Genomic DNA, 13,984 nt, shown 5'->3' on the forward strand with positions numbered 1-13,984 from the left:
TTTGAGGCGATTTTCTTTACAATTTACGGCATCTCCTCAGGCCTTACTCGCGCTTCAGTTGCAGCAAATGAAACCAAACCAAAGACCCAATTCGCAATTCCAATTCCACCAAACAATAAACCGTGGAAAGAGCAGGAGGGGGGAAATAATCATGGACCGACAATCATTTTGGCTTTGTGTTGTGGCATTATGACCATCCGCAGTGTCCAAATAACTTACACACTGCCACACTTTTGCTGCAACATTCAATCGACACAGGCTGCAGCATTCCCCCATTCTTCATCATCGTTCCAGCAAACGGCAGCATTTTATACTCCAAACAACGACTTCCGAATTGATGCCATTGATTCAGAGAGAAAAAAAAACAAGCAAACATAAAATCATATAAAAATGCAGTGAAATTAAAATTTCCGTTTGAAATTAATGCACAACGTTATGGAAGTCTGTCTGCCGTCCGTCCGTCCGGCCGGTCGACCGGCAAAAATGGATAGACTGAGAAATTGCTGCCATTGCTGAGTAAATGTGCGAAAAGAAATCGTTTGGTTATTGCACAAAGATGCCCATATGCAATGCCACATGCAATGAAATTAAAAGAGAAAATGCTGCCGGTGAAACTGTGGACCCACCGAAAGCAAAACACATTCACCGCAAATGAATCCTCTGCTGGGCTTGGGCCGTATGCGTTTCAGGCCAGTGCGTTTTTCACACCATCACCAAATATGCAAGGAAAGCAATGTTGCATGCAGTACTCATTGGCGCCCACTCTGCCACACTCTCATAGAGGCTGCCCCCCTCTACTTCTAACACCCCTTTCCGAGGCAAGCTGCATGTCTGGCTGGTTGGCTGGCTGGCGTTTATTTCATTACTTCGTTAATCTTCATGCAATTTTCATGTTCGCATTTTAGTTTCTTGTAAAGCTCACAAAGCTGCCAAAGATAATAGAAAACTGCATCATTATGTGCAAGCCAAAACACAAAGATTTCCTCGTGGTGAATAATGGTGAAATGAGGGGTGGTTCGTTGAGGACGACGACGAGGAGGAGGATATATTAATGGCAAGCCAATGCAACACCTTTTCCTTGTTCCCATTGGAACAACAAGAGCATTTAAGGCATTGTTGCTGGTGTTGTCATCAACAACAGCATCATAATCATTGTCGCAGCAATTGTTAGCAGCACTCCAAACTCACACACACACACACACACACCCACGAACCTAGCGTCATTACTCCTGTGCCCTTCTATATACCATGATGGATGCTGGCCATATACATAGATACAAGATACGAATGCAGGGGGTGGGGGGCGAGAGAGTAGAAAACAATTTTATTTGAATATCTGACGTGTTGGCACATTATCATCACCATCGTCGTCATCGCCATCGCCATCGCCATCATCATCATCGTCATCAACACCGTCATCAGTGCTCCCATTATGCATTGCTGTTTTTCCTGTGTGCAATTTCCCACATTACCATGGCATTGAATGCACCCAAACATGGGAAACGTGGAGTTATTATTAGAGAGAACTGCAAAGCATCCTCTCAAGTGAAAAATGCATTCATTTTGGAAGAGTTATGCATCACGTATCCTTAAAAGCTTTTGTGCACTTTGTTTTTTTTTTTTGTGCTACACTTTAATCGAAATTTTCAAATTGCACTTTAATGTAATTTATTTCACTTTGGGGTTAGTTGCATCTTTAGCGACATTGCTTAATGGTTTTAATTTTGTGTAAAGGCAAAAAGTTTAATGTTGTTGAACTTGTTGAAGTCATAATCGGAGAAGGCGTAGACATTTCTAAAAAGTAGTACAAAATTTTAGGGATGATGTGAAGTTGCACCTGTGCAAGTAATAGACAAAAAGTTTAGAATCCAATAAAAACTTTTACATACAAAAATAGTGTGAGAGAGAGAGAGAGAGCAAGTTTGCAATTAAAAGAATTATGATGGTGAATTCAAATTTTCCTCTGCATTGCCTGAAAAGCGAAGAGGAAAATATTGAAATATACCCAAAAAGGTGTAAGAAAAATGATGTTTTTTGTTTCATCAGGTAAAATCAAATTGAAGAGCTAACTACAAAGCAATGAATATCCTATGAAGAAAAATATTCTGTGAGTGCGACTTGATCTTAATTTCATGTCATGTCAATTTAAAAAGACGAATTATTTAGCCTACAAAAACAAAAAAACAAATCTCATTTTGTATTTGTATTTTTTTTTCACTATGGTCGATACACTTAGAACAGATACGAGCCATACGGTAGCAGTTTGACTTTTGTAAGTTTAGAACTAAAAAGATTACTTTGAATGACATCAGCAGTTCGTTGACCACTTAACCCTCTAATGCCCACACACGCCTTTAGGCGGGCTTCATTTAATAATGAAGCTTTTAGTAAAATACACCTTAGGACAACAAAAATGGGCAAAGAAAAAAGAAAACGTATTTGAAACTATTCAAGAGGCTTTGCAGCATATGCTGAATATTACGGTAAAACTTTTTCTTGCTTAGTTCTCTTGCTTTTGTGTCGTTAACATTGAAAATTTTATCAGCTGGCAAAAAATGGGGGCATTATAGGGTTAAACCAATTTTACCAAGTCGACGCAGTAACTGTGAGGTGGTGCATTGTTTCCAAGTGGAGTCCATCTATGTGAATCTTGCCTTTTGACTGGTGAGAAACGGCGGACTTTACCTTCTCCGGCCGGCGGTCCATCATTCGATTTCTTCGAAGTACATTCGTTGGATGCAGTCTACAGCTTCTAGTGTTCCCTGTTCTCCGTTGTCTAAGAATGGACCAATATTGCCGATACAACATCGGCATGGACTTTTGCCACTTAAAGGGTGATACGGTCAAAATTTGGTCAATATAAACTTGACGTATTTCTTTCAATTTTGCATTTAAAAACCCTGAACACCCCTCATTTTGAAGGTGTGTGTGTGTAGAATGTTGATTTTGGAATTCACTCTTCAGTTGTCAAAATGCCGTCCAAGCAAGAAGGGCAACGTATCAAAATTTTGCTCGCGCCTCGCTTCTAGAACCCGCGAAATTATAAAACTGCTGAATTTCTACTATAGTCTCTTACGAAGATATTACAATACGAAGTTATATTGGTGTCGCAATACCAATTTCGTTTGCATTTGAGCGATGGGACTAAGTACCTAACAGGTTGGCTGATAAGTCCCCCATAGTTCCCTTCAAGAGCGATACAACGATTATAACTACCTTCCAATTTTTTGATACCATTTTGGTAGTACTCCTTCGGTTTTGCCTCAAAATAGGCCTCAGTTTCGGCGATCACCTCTTCATTGCAGCCAAATATAAAAATAATATGCATTTAATACTAGCGACGCCATCTAGTGTCAGACCGGGGACTTATCAGCCAACCTGTTATCGGTCTAACTTAAGAGTAATTAAGATTCTCATATCAATAAGTGCAGAATTAATCTAGTTTCATCTTCCCTTTTTTCTCATATAGTGATTTTGCTAGCATTTATGGATGACAGTTATTTGGATGTTTGTGATTAAAACCTCCCGATTTGTCGAAACTCTTACAAAATTCAAGGGAATATTTTCTAGACCACAGTCGTTATACCTCGAGCAATCCGTTTTTATTCTGTATAACAGGTGTGTGTCAGACCGGGGACTTATCAGCCAACCTGTTAATCATATGTTCTTTGTTCGCAAAATAAGACTACTATTGTATTCATTCATGTGTGTTTCGACGAGTTTTTCGACCCAATGACGAAAGCTATGGACCTTAACCCACATACATGTAGAAGAGATGTCATACACAAAACAAAAATATTTCTTGTCTTGAATCACGAAATTAATTGATCCAATTAAAAAATTAATTAATTTTTGTGATTGATTTTTGTTTAAATTAAAAAGTTTGTTGAATCAATTAAATTTTTGATTGAATATTTTGTAAAACTCTATTAAAAAATTTCGTGAAATTTTTTTTCGGTGTATTTATCTATTTTCCAATTTCCTTATTGCTCACATAAATTTTTATAAGTGCTAGGATTAAAGATCAATAGTCATTTGCTTTAATTGTGTTGTGTTATCTTCATGTAACTCGTTTAGCTTCACTACTTCTCTCTCTCTCTCTCACACACACACACAGTTCTCTCTAGTTAACATTTCTAAATATATTATTTATTTACATGCAACTTCTAAGTGAATAATTTTTTCTCATCCAAATAATCTATTTATGGACACTTTTATCCCAAATATAATATTCAAACGTTTTTAAAGCTTAGGTTAGGTGGCAGCCCGATGTATCAGGCTCACTTAGACTATTCAGTCCATTGTGATACCACATTGGTGAACTTTTTAAAGCTTTAATATTTTTATCATTGGGAGTTTATGCAGCCCTTATATATCATTTTATTCTCTCAAAAACTCAATTCAAAACTTGGACACAAATATAAGCAAGCCGTATTTCCGTTTACAGGTTAAGTTTACTGATGCATTTCCTTTATAATCTATTCACACTGAAATCCATAGCAATCCACTTAAGCAATACCATCATATTTTTCCAATTTTTTTTGTTGTATTTCCATGGCATGCTATCGCATTGAACAAAGCAAAAGCCTAAAATTTATACAGAAACATTGAATGTGATGGAATTCTTCGTAATTATAAAGATATCACCGATAGATGGATGATGACACAACTTTCCTACGTGACGGTATGACACATTTTATTTGTCTAGCAGAAAGCAGCAAAAACAAAATACAGAAATGGACTTGGTAAACATTTCTCGCAATGCCGGCCGCTAGATAAACACCTTTGCCAACCCCCACCAATCACCTTATCATTCACTTCTTTATTTGTACTCAATCATTTGTATTTACTAAGTTGTGGCTTCATCAACATCAATCCTTGCAGGATAAAGGACTTGGGGCTGTTTTTTCCAATTGACATTTACTCATGGATTCAATACCTTTTTCACTTTTGGTTTATGGAGGGAGGGGTACTTGAGTGTGTGTAAAGGTTTTTGCTTTTTTTTTTGGGTCCAATACCCTTAAGGGATATATGCATGACCAGAAGTTTCTCATGGAAATGCATTGAAGCCAAGGATGAATGATATTGGTGCTGATCAGTAGTAAAATCATGGTTGTACTTAAAAAAATTCATTTCCACATTATTTGGTTGTTGTCAAAGAAGTTTCCTGGGTATTTTGTTGATTTTTTACTTTAAACTGTTGGAGTGTTGAGCATACCCTTGAAGAGCTTTCATTTCTACTTGTCTTCTATAGCATTCGTTCTCTTTTTTTTCAAGTACAGTATTTTTTTTTTTTATTATTTTTGCTTGTTTTCTGCGAAGAAGTAGGGACTGGTTTTAATATATAATATTTATTTGTCAAACTTATTTGGGTAAATATTTATTGAGGACATGAATTGATAAGATTTCTAAACCATAGGTAAACCGATTGGAATCAATGAATGAGAGTAAATCTCAAAAATACCTGTGATAGTAGAACATAACAAGTATGAATAAGTTCAGAAGCTTTAAAAACTTGCATCAAAGGTTAAATAATTCAAATGGAAATAAATGAGAACTTGACATATTAACCCTCTATGAACCGAGGGCTTTAGCAAGTGCACTATTAATTTTATATAATTAAACGTAGTTTGTCTTTCTTGATTTAAATTAATTTTTAACTGATCATCAATTTTCCGAAAAAGAAACACTTATCAACTTCCCATTTGGCTGATCACCTTGTAAATTCTGACTTTGACAATGAGGCCCTTTAAAGTCCCATAATTATCATAAAATTTATTGAAAATTGTGTACATAACAATACCTATTCATAGGTACGCGCCTGAATTTATTTAAAAACAGAGTTTTTTTGTTGCCTAGCCACAGAGAGAGGGTATAGGCATATGGATGAGTGGGTGGCTCGTTGGTGGGACCATAGAGCACAAGTTTACCCACCACCATCCATAAACAGAAAAAAAATACACTGCAGATACGACAAGAGAGTTTTGTGTATAACTTAGCAAATCTATGTGTATGTGTGTGTGCGTGTATGTTGATATAATTGTGTAATTTTGGCACGTTTGGTTCATTAAACTTTTTTTTCCTATTCTCGACTGTACGTTTTCCTTTTATGTGGCGGTAAGGCTTCCTTGCGTCTTCATCTTCTTTGAGGCTAGAGCTGTGTATGCCATGTTCGGTGCAAGCAAGAACGTGGTGTTTATGATATTCTCCTCACACTGACTCACTAAGAGTCATAGCGATATTCAGACTCACTAGCATAGGAAAGTGACGGAGGTGGTGGAGGCTCAGGTATGGCACAGGTACATTATGCACACACACACGCACACATGCACATTTATATACATGCGGTGCGTGCCACCCACTTAATAATTCTAAGCATGATTTCAACTACCCTTGAGGCTCATAAACTCTATCAAAGCGAATAAACTACTGCCTCTGCTTCTGCTGCTGCTGGGCTGAGGAGTTGTAAGATGTGCGTCCATGTTTGCACAAAAGTTTCATGTACCACTCAGAGTTTCTTTAGGAGACAAACAAGTAACCAACAAAATAAAATAACAAAAAAACATACAGATCCACAGACGACAATGTCATAGATTTTTCTTCATAGGATTGGTTGTTATTTTCTCCGGTTTGGGTCTAGGTCCCCCCTTACCACTACGTGGGCCTCCCTTGTTGTGCACACGTGTGTTTAAATATTCTCTTCACTAACTTTGCCAATACACAGCGGTGATATCTTCATCGATGTCTTTTGTTTGTTGTTTTTCTCTTTTTTTTTATTACTTTTCAAATGACTTCATAAATATGCACTTGCAAAGTAATTTTATGGAAAGTAAATAAAATTCGAAATAACCGATTGGGATTATTTTGTGTCTCAAAACAAAGCCCTTCACATAGATATTGTAAAATTATACCCTAATGGATAGAAAAAAGGCAAATGTTTTTGAAAAAGGTGGCATATGCACTAATAGAAAAAATTACGCTCCATAGTCGTGAACGGACCGGACGGTGACAAAATGAAACGGAAACGTTCACAAAAAATCAAAACGAAATGTTCACAATTTCGTCCACGGGCGTTCACGATTTCATGAACGGCATTCGGCCTTGAAAAGTTTTAAAATAATCGTTAGACATTATTATGGTGCAATGTGCTAAGGCGACTATTAACGCGTATGGTGCAGAAAACACAGGTTCGAGTCATGGTAGCGAAAATCTTTTTTTAATTTTTATGTTTATAAATTCGTAACCATAACGTTTTCAGATCGTGAACGCTGGTTGTTATTTCGACAACGCATGGTGTAATTTTATCGTTGTCAGATTGACACCGCCTGTTCTCCGTTTGACACCACATGTGTTTTGATTCACTTTCATGAACGAATCGTTTTGAAATGAGCACGCCGTTCATGATTTTTTCTATGAGTGTGGAGACACAAAAATAGCAGCAATTGAAACAATGTTCAACTGCATACATTTTGTCCTTATTCTGTCATAAAATACATGTAATTTCGTTTTAGTTTCTTAAGTTATTGATATACATGGATATGTTATCAAACATTTTAATGCATTTTTCTTGTTAGCGAAATATAAAAGTTTTGTGACATCATTGTCATTTTCGCAGATATTAAAATGCGGGTTATACCTTGCCCCCCACGACACCTCCTTTCAAAACTCAAATAATATTTATTATCCATTTCATATTCAAAATATATGGCCATACTAATTTTGTCCTTTCCCCTCTCTCTCTCATTTTCATTACAGGTAAATAAATGATTTTCAAACAGGATGTAGCCATAGCCATAAAACAAAAATTCCATCTTAGTGGGAACATAGTTGAGCATCATAAAAGCCACCGTTATATATGTAAGTGAAAGGTAACATTTGAAAACCATAAACGACATCTTATGCCTGATTTTCGAGCAGTAAACTAACACAAAAGTCCAACCAAATGAATACCAACAAACATGCCGCCGCCACCAAGGCAGAGTATATCAACAGTGAGCAGGATCTTTTAAATGCCTCTTTGTTGCCACTTAGTTAGTGCCACAAGCAGTCATAAGGACATCACTTCTCATACAAGTCAAGATGGGTCGCCATCACAACATTATCACTGGCTGACACTCTGGCTGCATATTCAGAGAAATGTAATGCCCTAAAAGCATAATAAACTCGCATCATTAAAGTGTCACAATAACGCTAAAGTTATAAAAATTTATATAGTGTAATACGAGGGAAAACAACACATTTCGCTGTGGCCAACAACCACTATTACACGGCAGGATACTTACCTACACAGACACGAAGTAAAGAACAAAGGTGAAAGCAAGAAAACTAAGAGTTTACACACACACTCCCATACACAGCCGCAACAATTCTTTTCGCTTTGTGTAAATTGTCATTGCTAATAGGAAAAGCGCCAAAATATCCACCAGACAATTCATTCTGACACACATACACACACGCATACTTAACAATGGGTCCTATCCACAAGGACATGTGTTTGAATTTGAGTGTGGTTATCAGGACTTTGGGTTTTTGGCTTTGTCGTTTTTGGCATTCGCTGGGTGTCGGTTGGTGTTTTGGATCATTTTTTTGTCAACTCCCTCTGCTCTGCTATAAGGTAATGTGGCCTTGGGTGGGGTGATGGGGTTTTTGTGTGGCCAGGAAGGCAATGTTAGCTGACAGCATTTAGTAGTGCTACTGAATATCAGATGTGTGAAAAATCCTTTTTTATTTTCGGCGTCATGAAGCTGCGGTTTGTTATGCAACGTTAGCTTTTATGATTATGACACCTTTGCACCTTAACATCACCAAAAGCGGCGGCAAGAACAAAAAGTCAGTAATCTACTTTTTTTCGTTTGCTCCAGGCCTTGCTCCATTGTGCCTCTCTCTCCTATCCTACCATCACATTTTCTGTGTGTGAGAAAGCTGCTATTTATGAAATAAAGCCAGGCCAAACAAACACATTCATCTTTGTATTGTCCTCTTGTAAAGCTGTTGCAAAAAAACCTCATCAACCAATCACAATGACAAACTCTCTGACATCGCATCGCTTCAGCCATACACTCATGTATATTGGCACTTTATTCAGCTATACACGCATATACTGACGGACTAGCACAGGTATGCATTGTATATTTTGCCTCCGGAATTATACAACAAATAACAAACTGACAAATTGCTCTGGATGATGGCGGGTTGTTTTTTTTTTTTTTTTGTAACATTCGTTGCTCCCGAAAATATGCTACACTTCTTCTATATTTCATTGTTGTGTAAAAGCAAAACTCACACCTATAAACAAAACCATCTCACACCCATAACCAACGATATCAGAGGAAGCACTCGAATGTATATGTGTGTGTGGCAATATATGAATATTTTATAGAGTTAAATGTAGCAAAATTTCATGGTGTGATTTTTATATACGCTTAATATCTTTTCTCATGAAAAAAAACCCACTGGTTCTCTTTAATTTATGTGTGATGCTAAATCTACCCACTAGAGTTAATGCACATGAAGGAAGCGGAAACATGTGATGACTTTTACCGCATAATTGTAATGGAGCAGTTGGCATTGGTATTATTGACGTTTGCAGATAAGTAATAATCAATTTTTTGGTGTGTCAGGATTCAATTTATTCGGGTTAAGCAAGAAAAGTGAGTGGTTAATTTAACGAAAATATATTATACAAGGAACGAGATGATTACTGATAGTTATAATATTATTTAGAGTATAATAATACTGCACCGAAAAAAGTAAACTGTTTTATAGGAAGAATGAAATGCCTGGCGCGAAAATTTAACTAAACCGTACTCCACATTTGGAGATTTTCACAAAGCGTTGTCTTTTTTAACTGCAGTTGACGAAATAAGATAGAAGAAAAAATGAACTAAAAGTAAAGAAGAAAATCATTGGCACCAAATCATGACCATTTTAACCATGCAGTAGTTCATTTTTACTATTTTTAGGAATCGTACGAAGATATTCTTCTGTTTTAGTTCATATTGACCTTATGTGTATGGGCATTAAACTTTATTCTTATGTTTAAAATGTGGAAAATTTCGAAAAAAAATAATAAATTTGAACTCCTGCAAATATGTATTTTTTTTGCTATAAAAATAAGTTAAATGTAGCGTTAGTTAAACTACATAATGTTTTCTCTGTGTATGTATGTATTCAATTGTATCACAAAAAATTTCTCGAGAAACATTAACCCTCTAATGCCCCAATTTTTTTGCCAGCTGATTAATGTTAACTACACAAAGGCAAGAGAACTAAGCAAGAAAAATGTATACGGTAAAATTCAGCACATGCTGCAAAGCCTCTTGAATAGTTTCAATTTACTAAAAGCTTCCTTATTAAATGAGGGTTAAAAAGGGCATTAGGGAGTTTAAAAAAAAAGTTTGAGGGTATTTTTTATTGAAAGTCTAATTTGTGTTTTTTTTTTTTAATTGTTCAATAAGTTTGTAGGAAACTCTCTCCTAACAAATTTTCTAATTATACTCAAAAACACTCTAGTCTACAAAAGCTTATTTAAATTTTCAGTTCATTATTATGTCTTGATAAAGTTTCCTTGATCTCAGAATTTTTTTTTGCGTACGTTAGTTCAATGAACAACAAAAAGTTGAAAAATTTATACACAAATGAAGCATAGGGTATTCCTAAATTCTTAATTCCCACAATATAAATAAGAATTTCTATTTTTCTTTTTTTTTATTTTTATCACAAATACGACCATAGTGATCTTCGTACGGCACTAAAGATAAATTTGAACTCCGATTTTTTACTTAAACCTACGAACTGTTCTTTAACAATTAAAAAAAATAATAACGTCTAATTTGCCGAAAATATTTATTTATTTTTGTGATAGCGGCGTGTAATGGTCGTTTGCCACTCGGCCATCCAAAAATGAATTTTTGTGTGAGTGAATGGCTCATATTTCTATGATTTGACATCGGATTTATTCTCAATTGCTTATAACTTTGTCATTTTTCTGTTGCTAGTTGGTCTTATTTCTTACGTTTTCTTCAGACGTTTTGTCAATGGTTTATACTTTTCCGGCGGCAAAGAGTCACTGAAAAACACGATTTTTATGATTCATTTGACTTATAACAGACCCAATTGTACAAGTTTATTCCTCATCTCAATACCTTACATTTAAGTACAAACATCGATATAATCGGACATTTCTACACCCAGAGAAGGAATATGATCACCTCAAACATGTTCCAAGAGCAAAATGTTATTTTTGGATGGTGACCATGTACTATTTGTATCGCAACCATGTTATTTTCTCGGAAATTATGTATCTGTCTACAGAAAGCATTTTATGTTTGGCGAGAAAACAACATTTTTGCGATAAACATGTTACGTGGTTACCCTCCAAAAATAACATTTTGCTCTTGAAACATGGTTGAGGTGATCATATTCCTTCTCTGCGTGTAGCTCGAGATATGATTTTTTTAGTGAAAATATGCCGAAAAACTAAAAATTATATCTCAAAAACGGTTCCATTTATCAATTTTCGAATTCAGCAGATCAAAATATATAAAAAAAATCACCTGTATATTTTCAGTGTAAACTAGTATAATTGTTGTCCTAAGGCTAGATTATTATTTATTTACTATTAATTATTTGTTTTAGTTTAAGGATTTTAATCTTTGCAGACTAAGTGAAATTTCTCAAACCCAATTTTTAAAGAATCCAATCAAGAAAGTCTTATCAAACTTTTAAGAAAACGGACGACTCGGAAACGTCCGTCGATGATTATGGAATTCGTTAAACTATTATTTAATGGTAGTCAATGTACACACAAAAAATTTCACGAAAATTTTTCCAATTAAAATTTTAATTGAGTTTTAAAAAAATTCAATTAAAAATTTAATTGAGTCAACAAATTTTTTAATTGAAACAAAAAATCAATCACAAAAATAATAGTATCAATTAATTTTTTAAATGGATCAATTAACTTTTTCATTTCTGTGATTGAAGACATTTCAATTAAAAATTAATTGGATCAATTAATTTCGTGATTGAATCAGAAAAAAATTCCTTGTAATTAATTTGTATCTGAATATTTCTACACCCGTAAAAAATCGCTTCTGTAACATCTACTCCCAAACACATTCTGCTTCAAGCATATATATTTTCAGGATTGGTCCAAACAAAATCTTGTTTGTATTGTTCAAACATATTATGTTTCACTTTAGGCATATACTGTTAGAAAAAAAATTTTATGAAATATTCTTTGTAATATATGTTTGCAGCCAAACATAATATATTTACAAAAATTGGGACATAAATAAACATAATATGTTCAAACATATTAACATATATGTCCCAAACATATAATGTTAATTTATGAACAATATATGCTTGCACTTAAAAATATTGTGTTAAAAAATTTGAATTCCAAACATATGAAAAACGGTCTGTTTCGTCCGTGTACACATTAAAAAAAACCCATTGCCAATATTTTAAGAATATTTCTTTTCTTTCTTTTTATCTAAATCCTTTTTGGTTAGATTTTGCTAACTGCTTAATATCTCAATTTTAATTTCATAATTTAGTTTCAATATCTAAATGGCACTTTTATACAGTCATATTTTACACTTGCATTCTCAGTCAGTCATGACTCATACATAAATATGAGATTCGGTTGATTCATACGATATGCCTCAATTTGTTTGGAGAACATGCCAATGATAAGTAAATACCAGTATTGGCACTCAAACACTTTTTTGCTCCACTGCAGTTTATGATGGTTATGGTGACGATATGACATGCAACAGCCAGAATGAAATTAAAAAAAAAAACAATGAATTACGTAAAATATGTCTGTCTTTGGGGCTAGAAAAAAACTCAATCACAATAAGGACACACCGCCCTGAGTGCCCTTTTTGGAGGTATGTATAGAAACACGTACAAGACATGTTAATAAAAACTAGACCACAACATACGGTTTCTCTTTGGGCCTTGTCGAAAGTCTACATGCATTCATTTTTGTGTGTGAGTGTGCGGTTGTGAGACTAGTTGCCTTTTGTTCTTTTATTTGGTGTTGTTGGTTTTTACATTTTGTTTTTTATACTCCTCGTTGTTTTGTCTGTCATTTCTGTTTGAGTACAGGCGTCATATTTAAACTGTTGCTTTTTTATTGTTTGATCATCATTGTCAAAGTTAATATCAACAACAGACTTCACATCATAGTGAGCAAATGAAAGAAAATAACAAAAAAAAAAAAAAAAAAACAACGGAAAATACGACAACGAAACAAAACAATGAAAAAAACAGCACCAACTGAATCACTCTAAATAGCATTTCTCTTCCTAAGTCCTCTCTATGGGTGTGTATGTGTGTGTGTGTGTGTGAATGCAAGGGATGAGTGGTGAATGGTAGCCAATATGCTAGAAAACAAGAGCGCAACAGCATAATACGCTTGCCGTCATTATGGTGTTTGAGTGTATGTGTCACACACCAACATTTTTATTCATAAACCAACTGTAACACAAAAGTAAGAAAGCCCCATTTTGCCATTGTCCTTTGAAGTAAATATCCATAAAGTAGTTGTTGACACACATCTTTTGTTCTCTGTACTAATTTCCCATTTTTCGGATTCTTTTATTTTTTTTTTTGCAACAAGTATTCACTACACTATGAGGAAAACAAAAAACGATTCAGTTAACATAAACTCGTATAGAGGTGTTGTCAATGACTATTATTTAGAATTGAAAAAAAAGAATCAATATCGTCATTAAGTGTCATTGAGCTGGCTATATTCACGTGCCCTTTTGGATTTCAAAGTAAATTTAGTACAATGGAGAAAAATAGCATTATTGAGAATATTTCTATTTAAAGTTTATTCATTGTTATACAGACTATATTGGCACTTTATGTTATGAATTATATTAACACATTGAATAAAAGAAGTATGTATATATAATAATAAAAATGAAATATTTTATGATACACTACATTAAGGACAATTTTTATA

General features: G+C 34.6%; 1 protein-coding gene and 1 long non-coding RNA gene across 2 annotated transcripts in view; both read left to right on the plus strand.

Annotated features, from left to right (window-relative positions):
• The window catches only part of luna, a 372,732-nt gene that overhangs the window by 246,421 nt on the left and 112,327 nt on the right, over positions 1-13,984 (plus strand). The window lies entirely within an intron of this gene.
• Positions 1-13,984, plus strand: part of LOC142238566 (uncharacterized) — a 114,526-nt gene that overhangs the window by 42,295 nt on the left and 58,247 nt on the right. The window contains exon 2 of the long non-coding RNA XR_012722761.1: positions 7,756-7,857. This is a non-coding gene — a long non-coding RNA (uncharacterized LOC142238566). The remainder of the gene's footprint in view (positions 1-7,755; positions 7,858-13,984) is intronic.

Source organism: Haematobia irritans, chromosome 5 (genome assembly GCF_050003625.1).
Source record: "Haematobia irritans isolate KBUSLIRL chromosome 5, ASM5000362v1, whole genome shotgun sequence".
Taxonomy (NCBI): Eukaryota; Metazoa; Arthropoda; class Insecta; order Diptera; family Muscidae; genus Haematobia; species Haematobia irritans.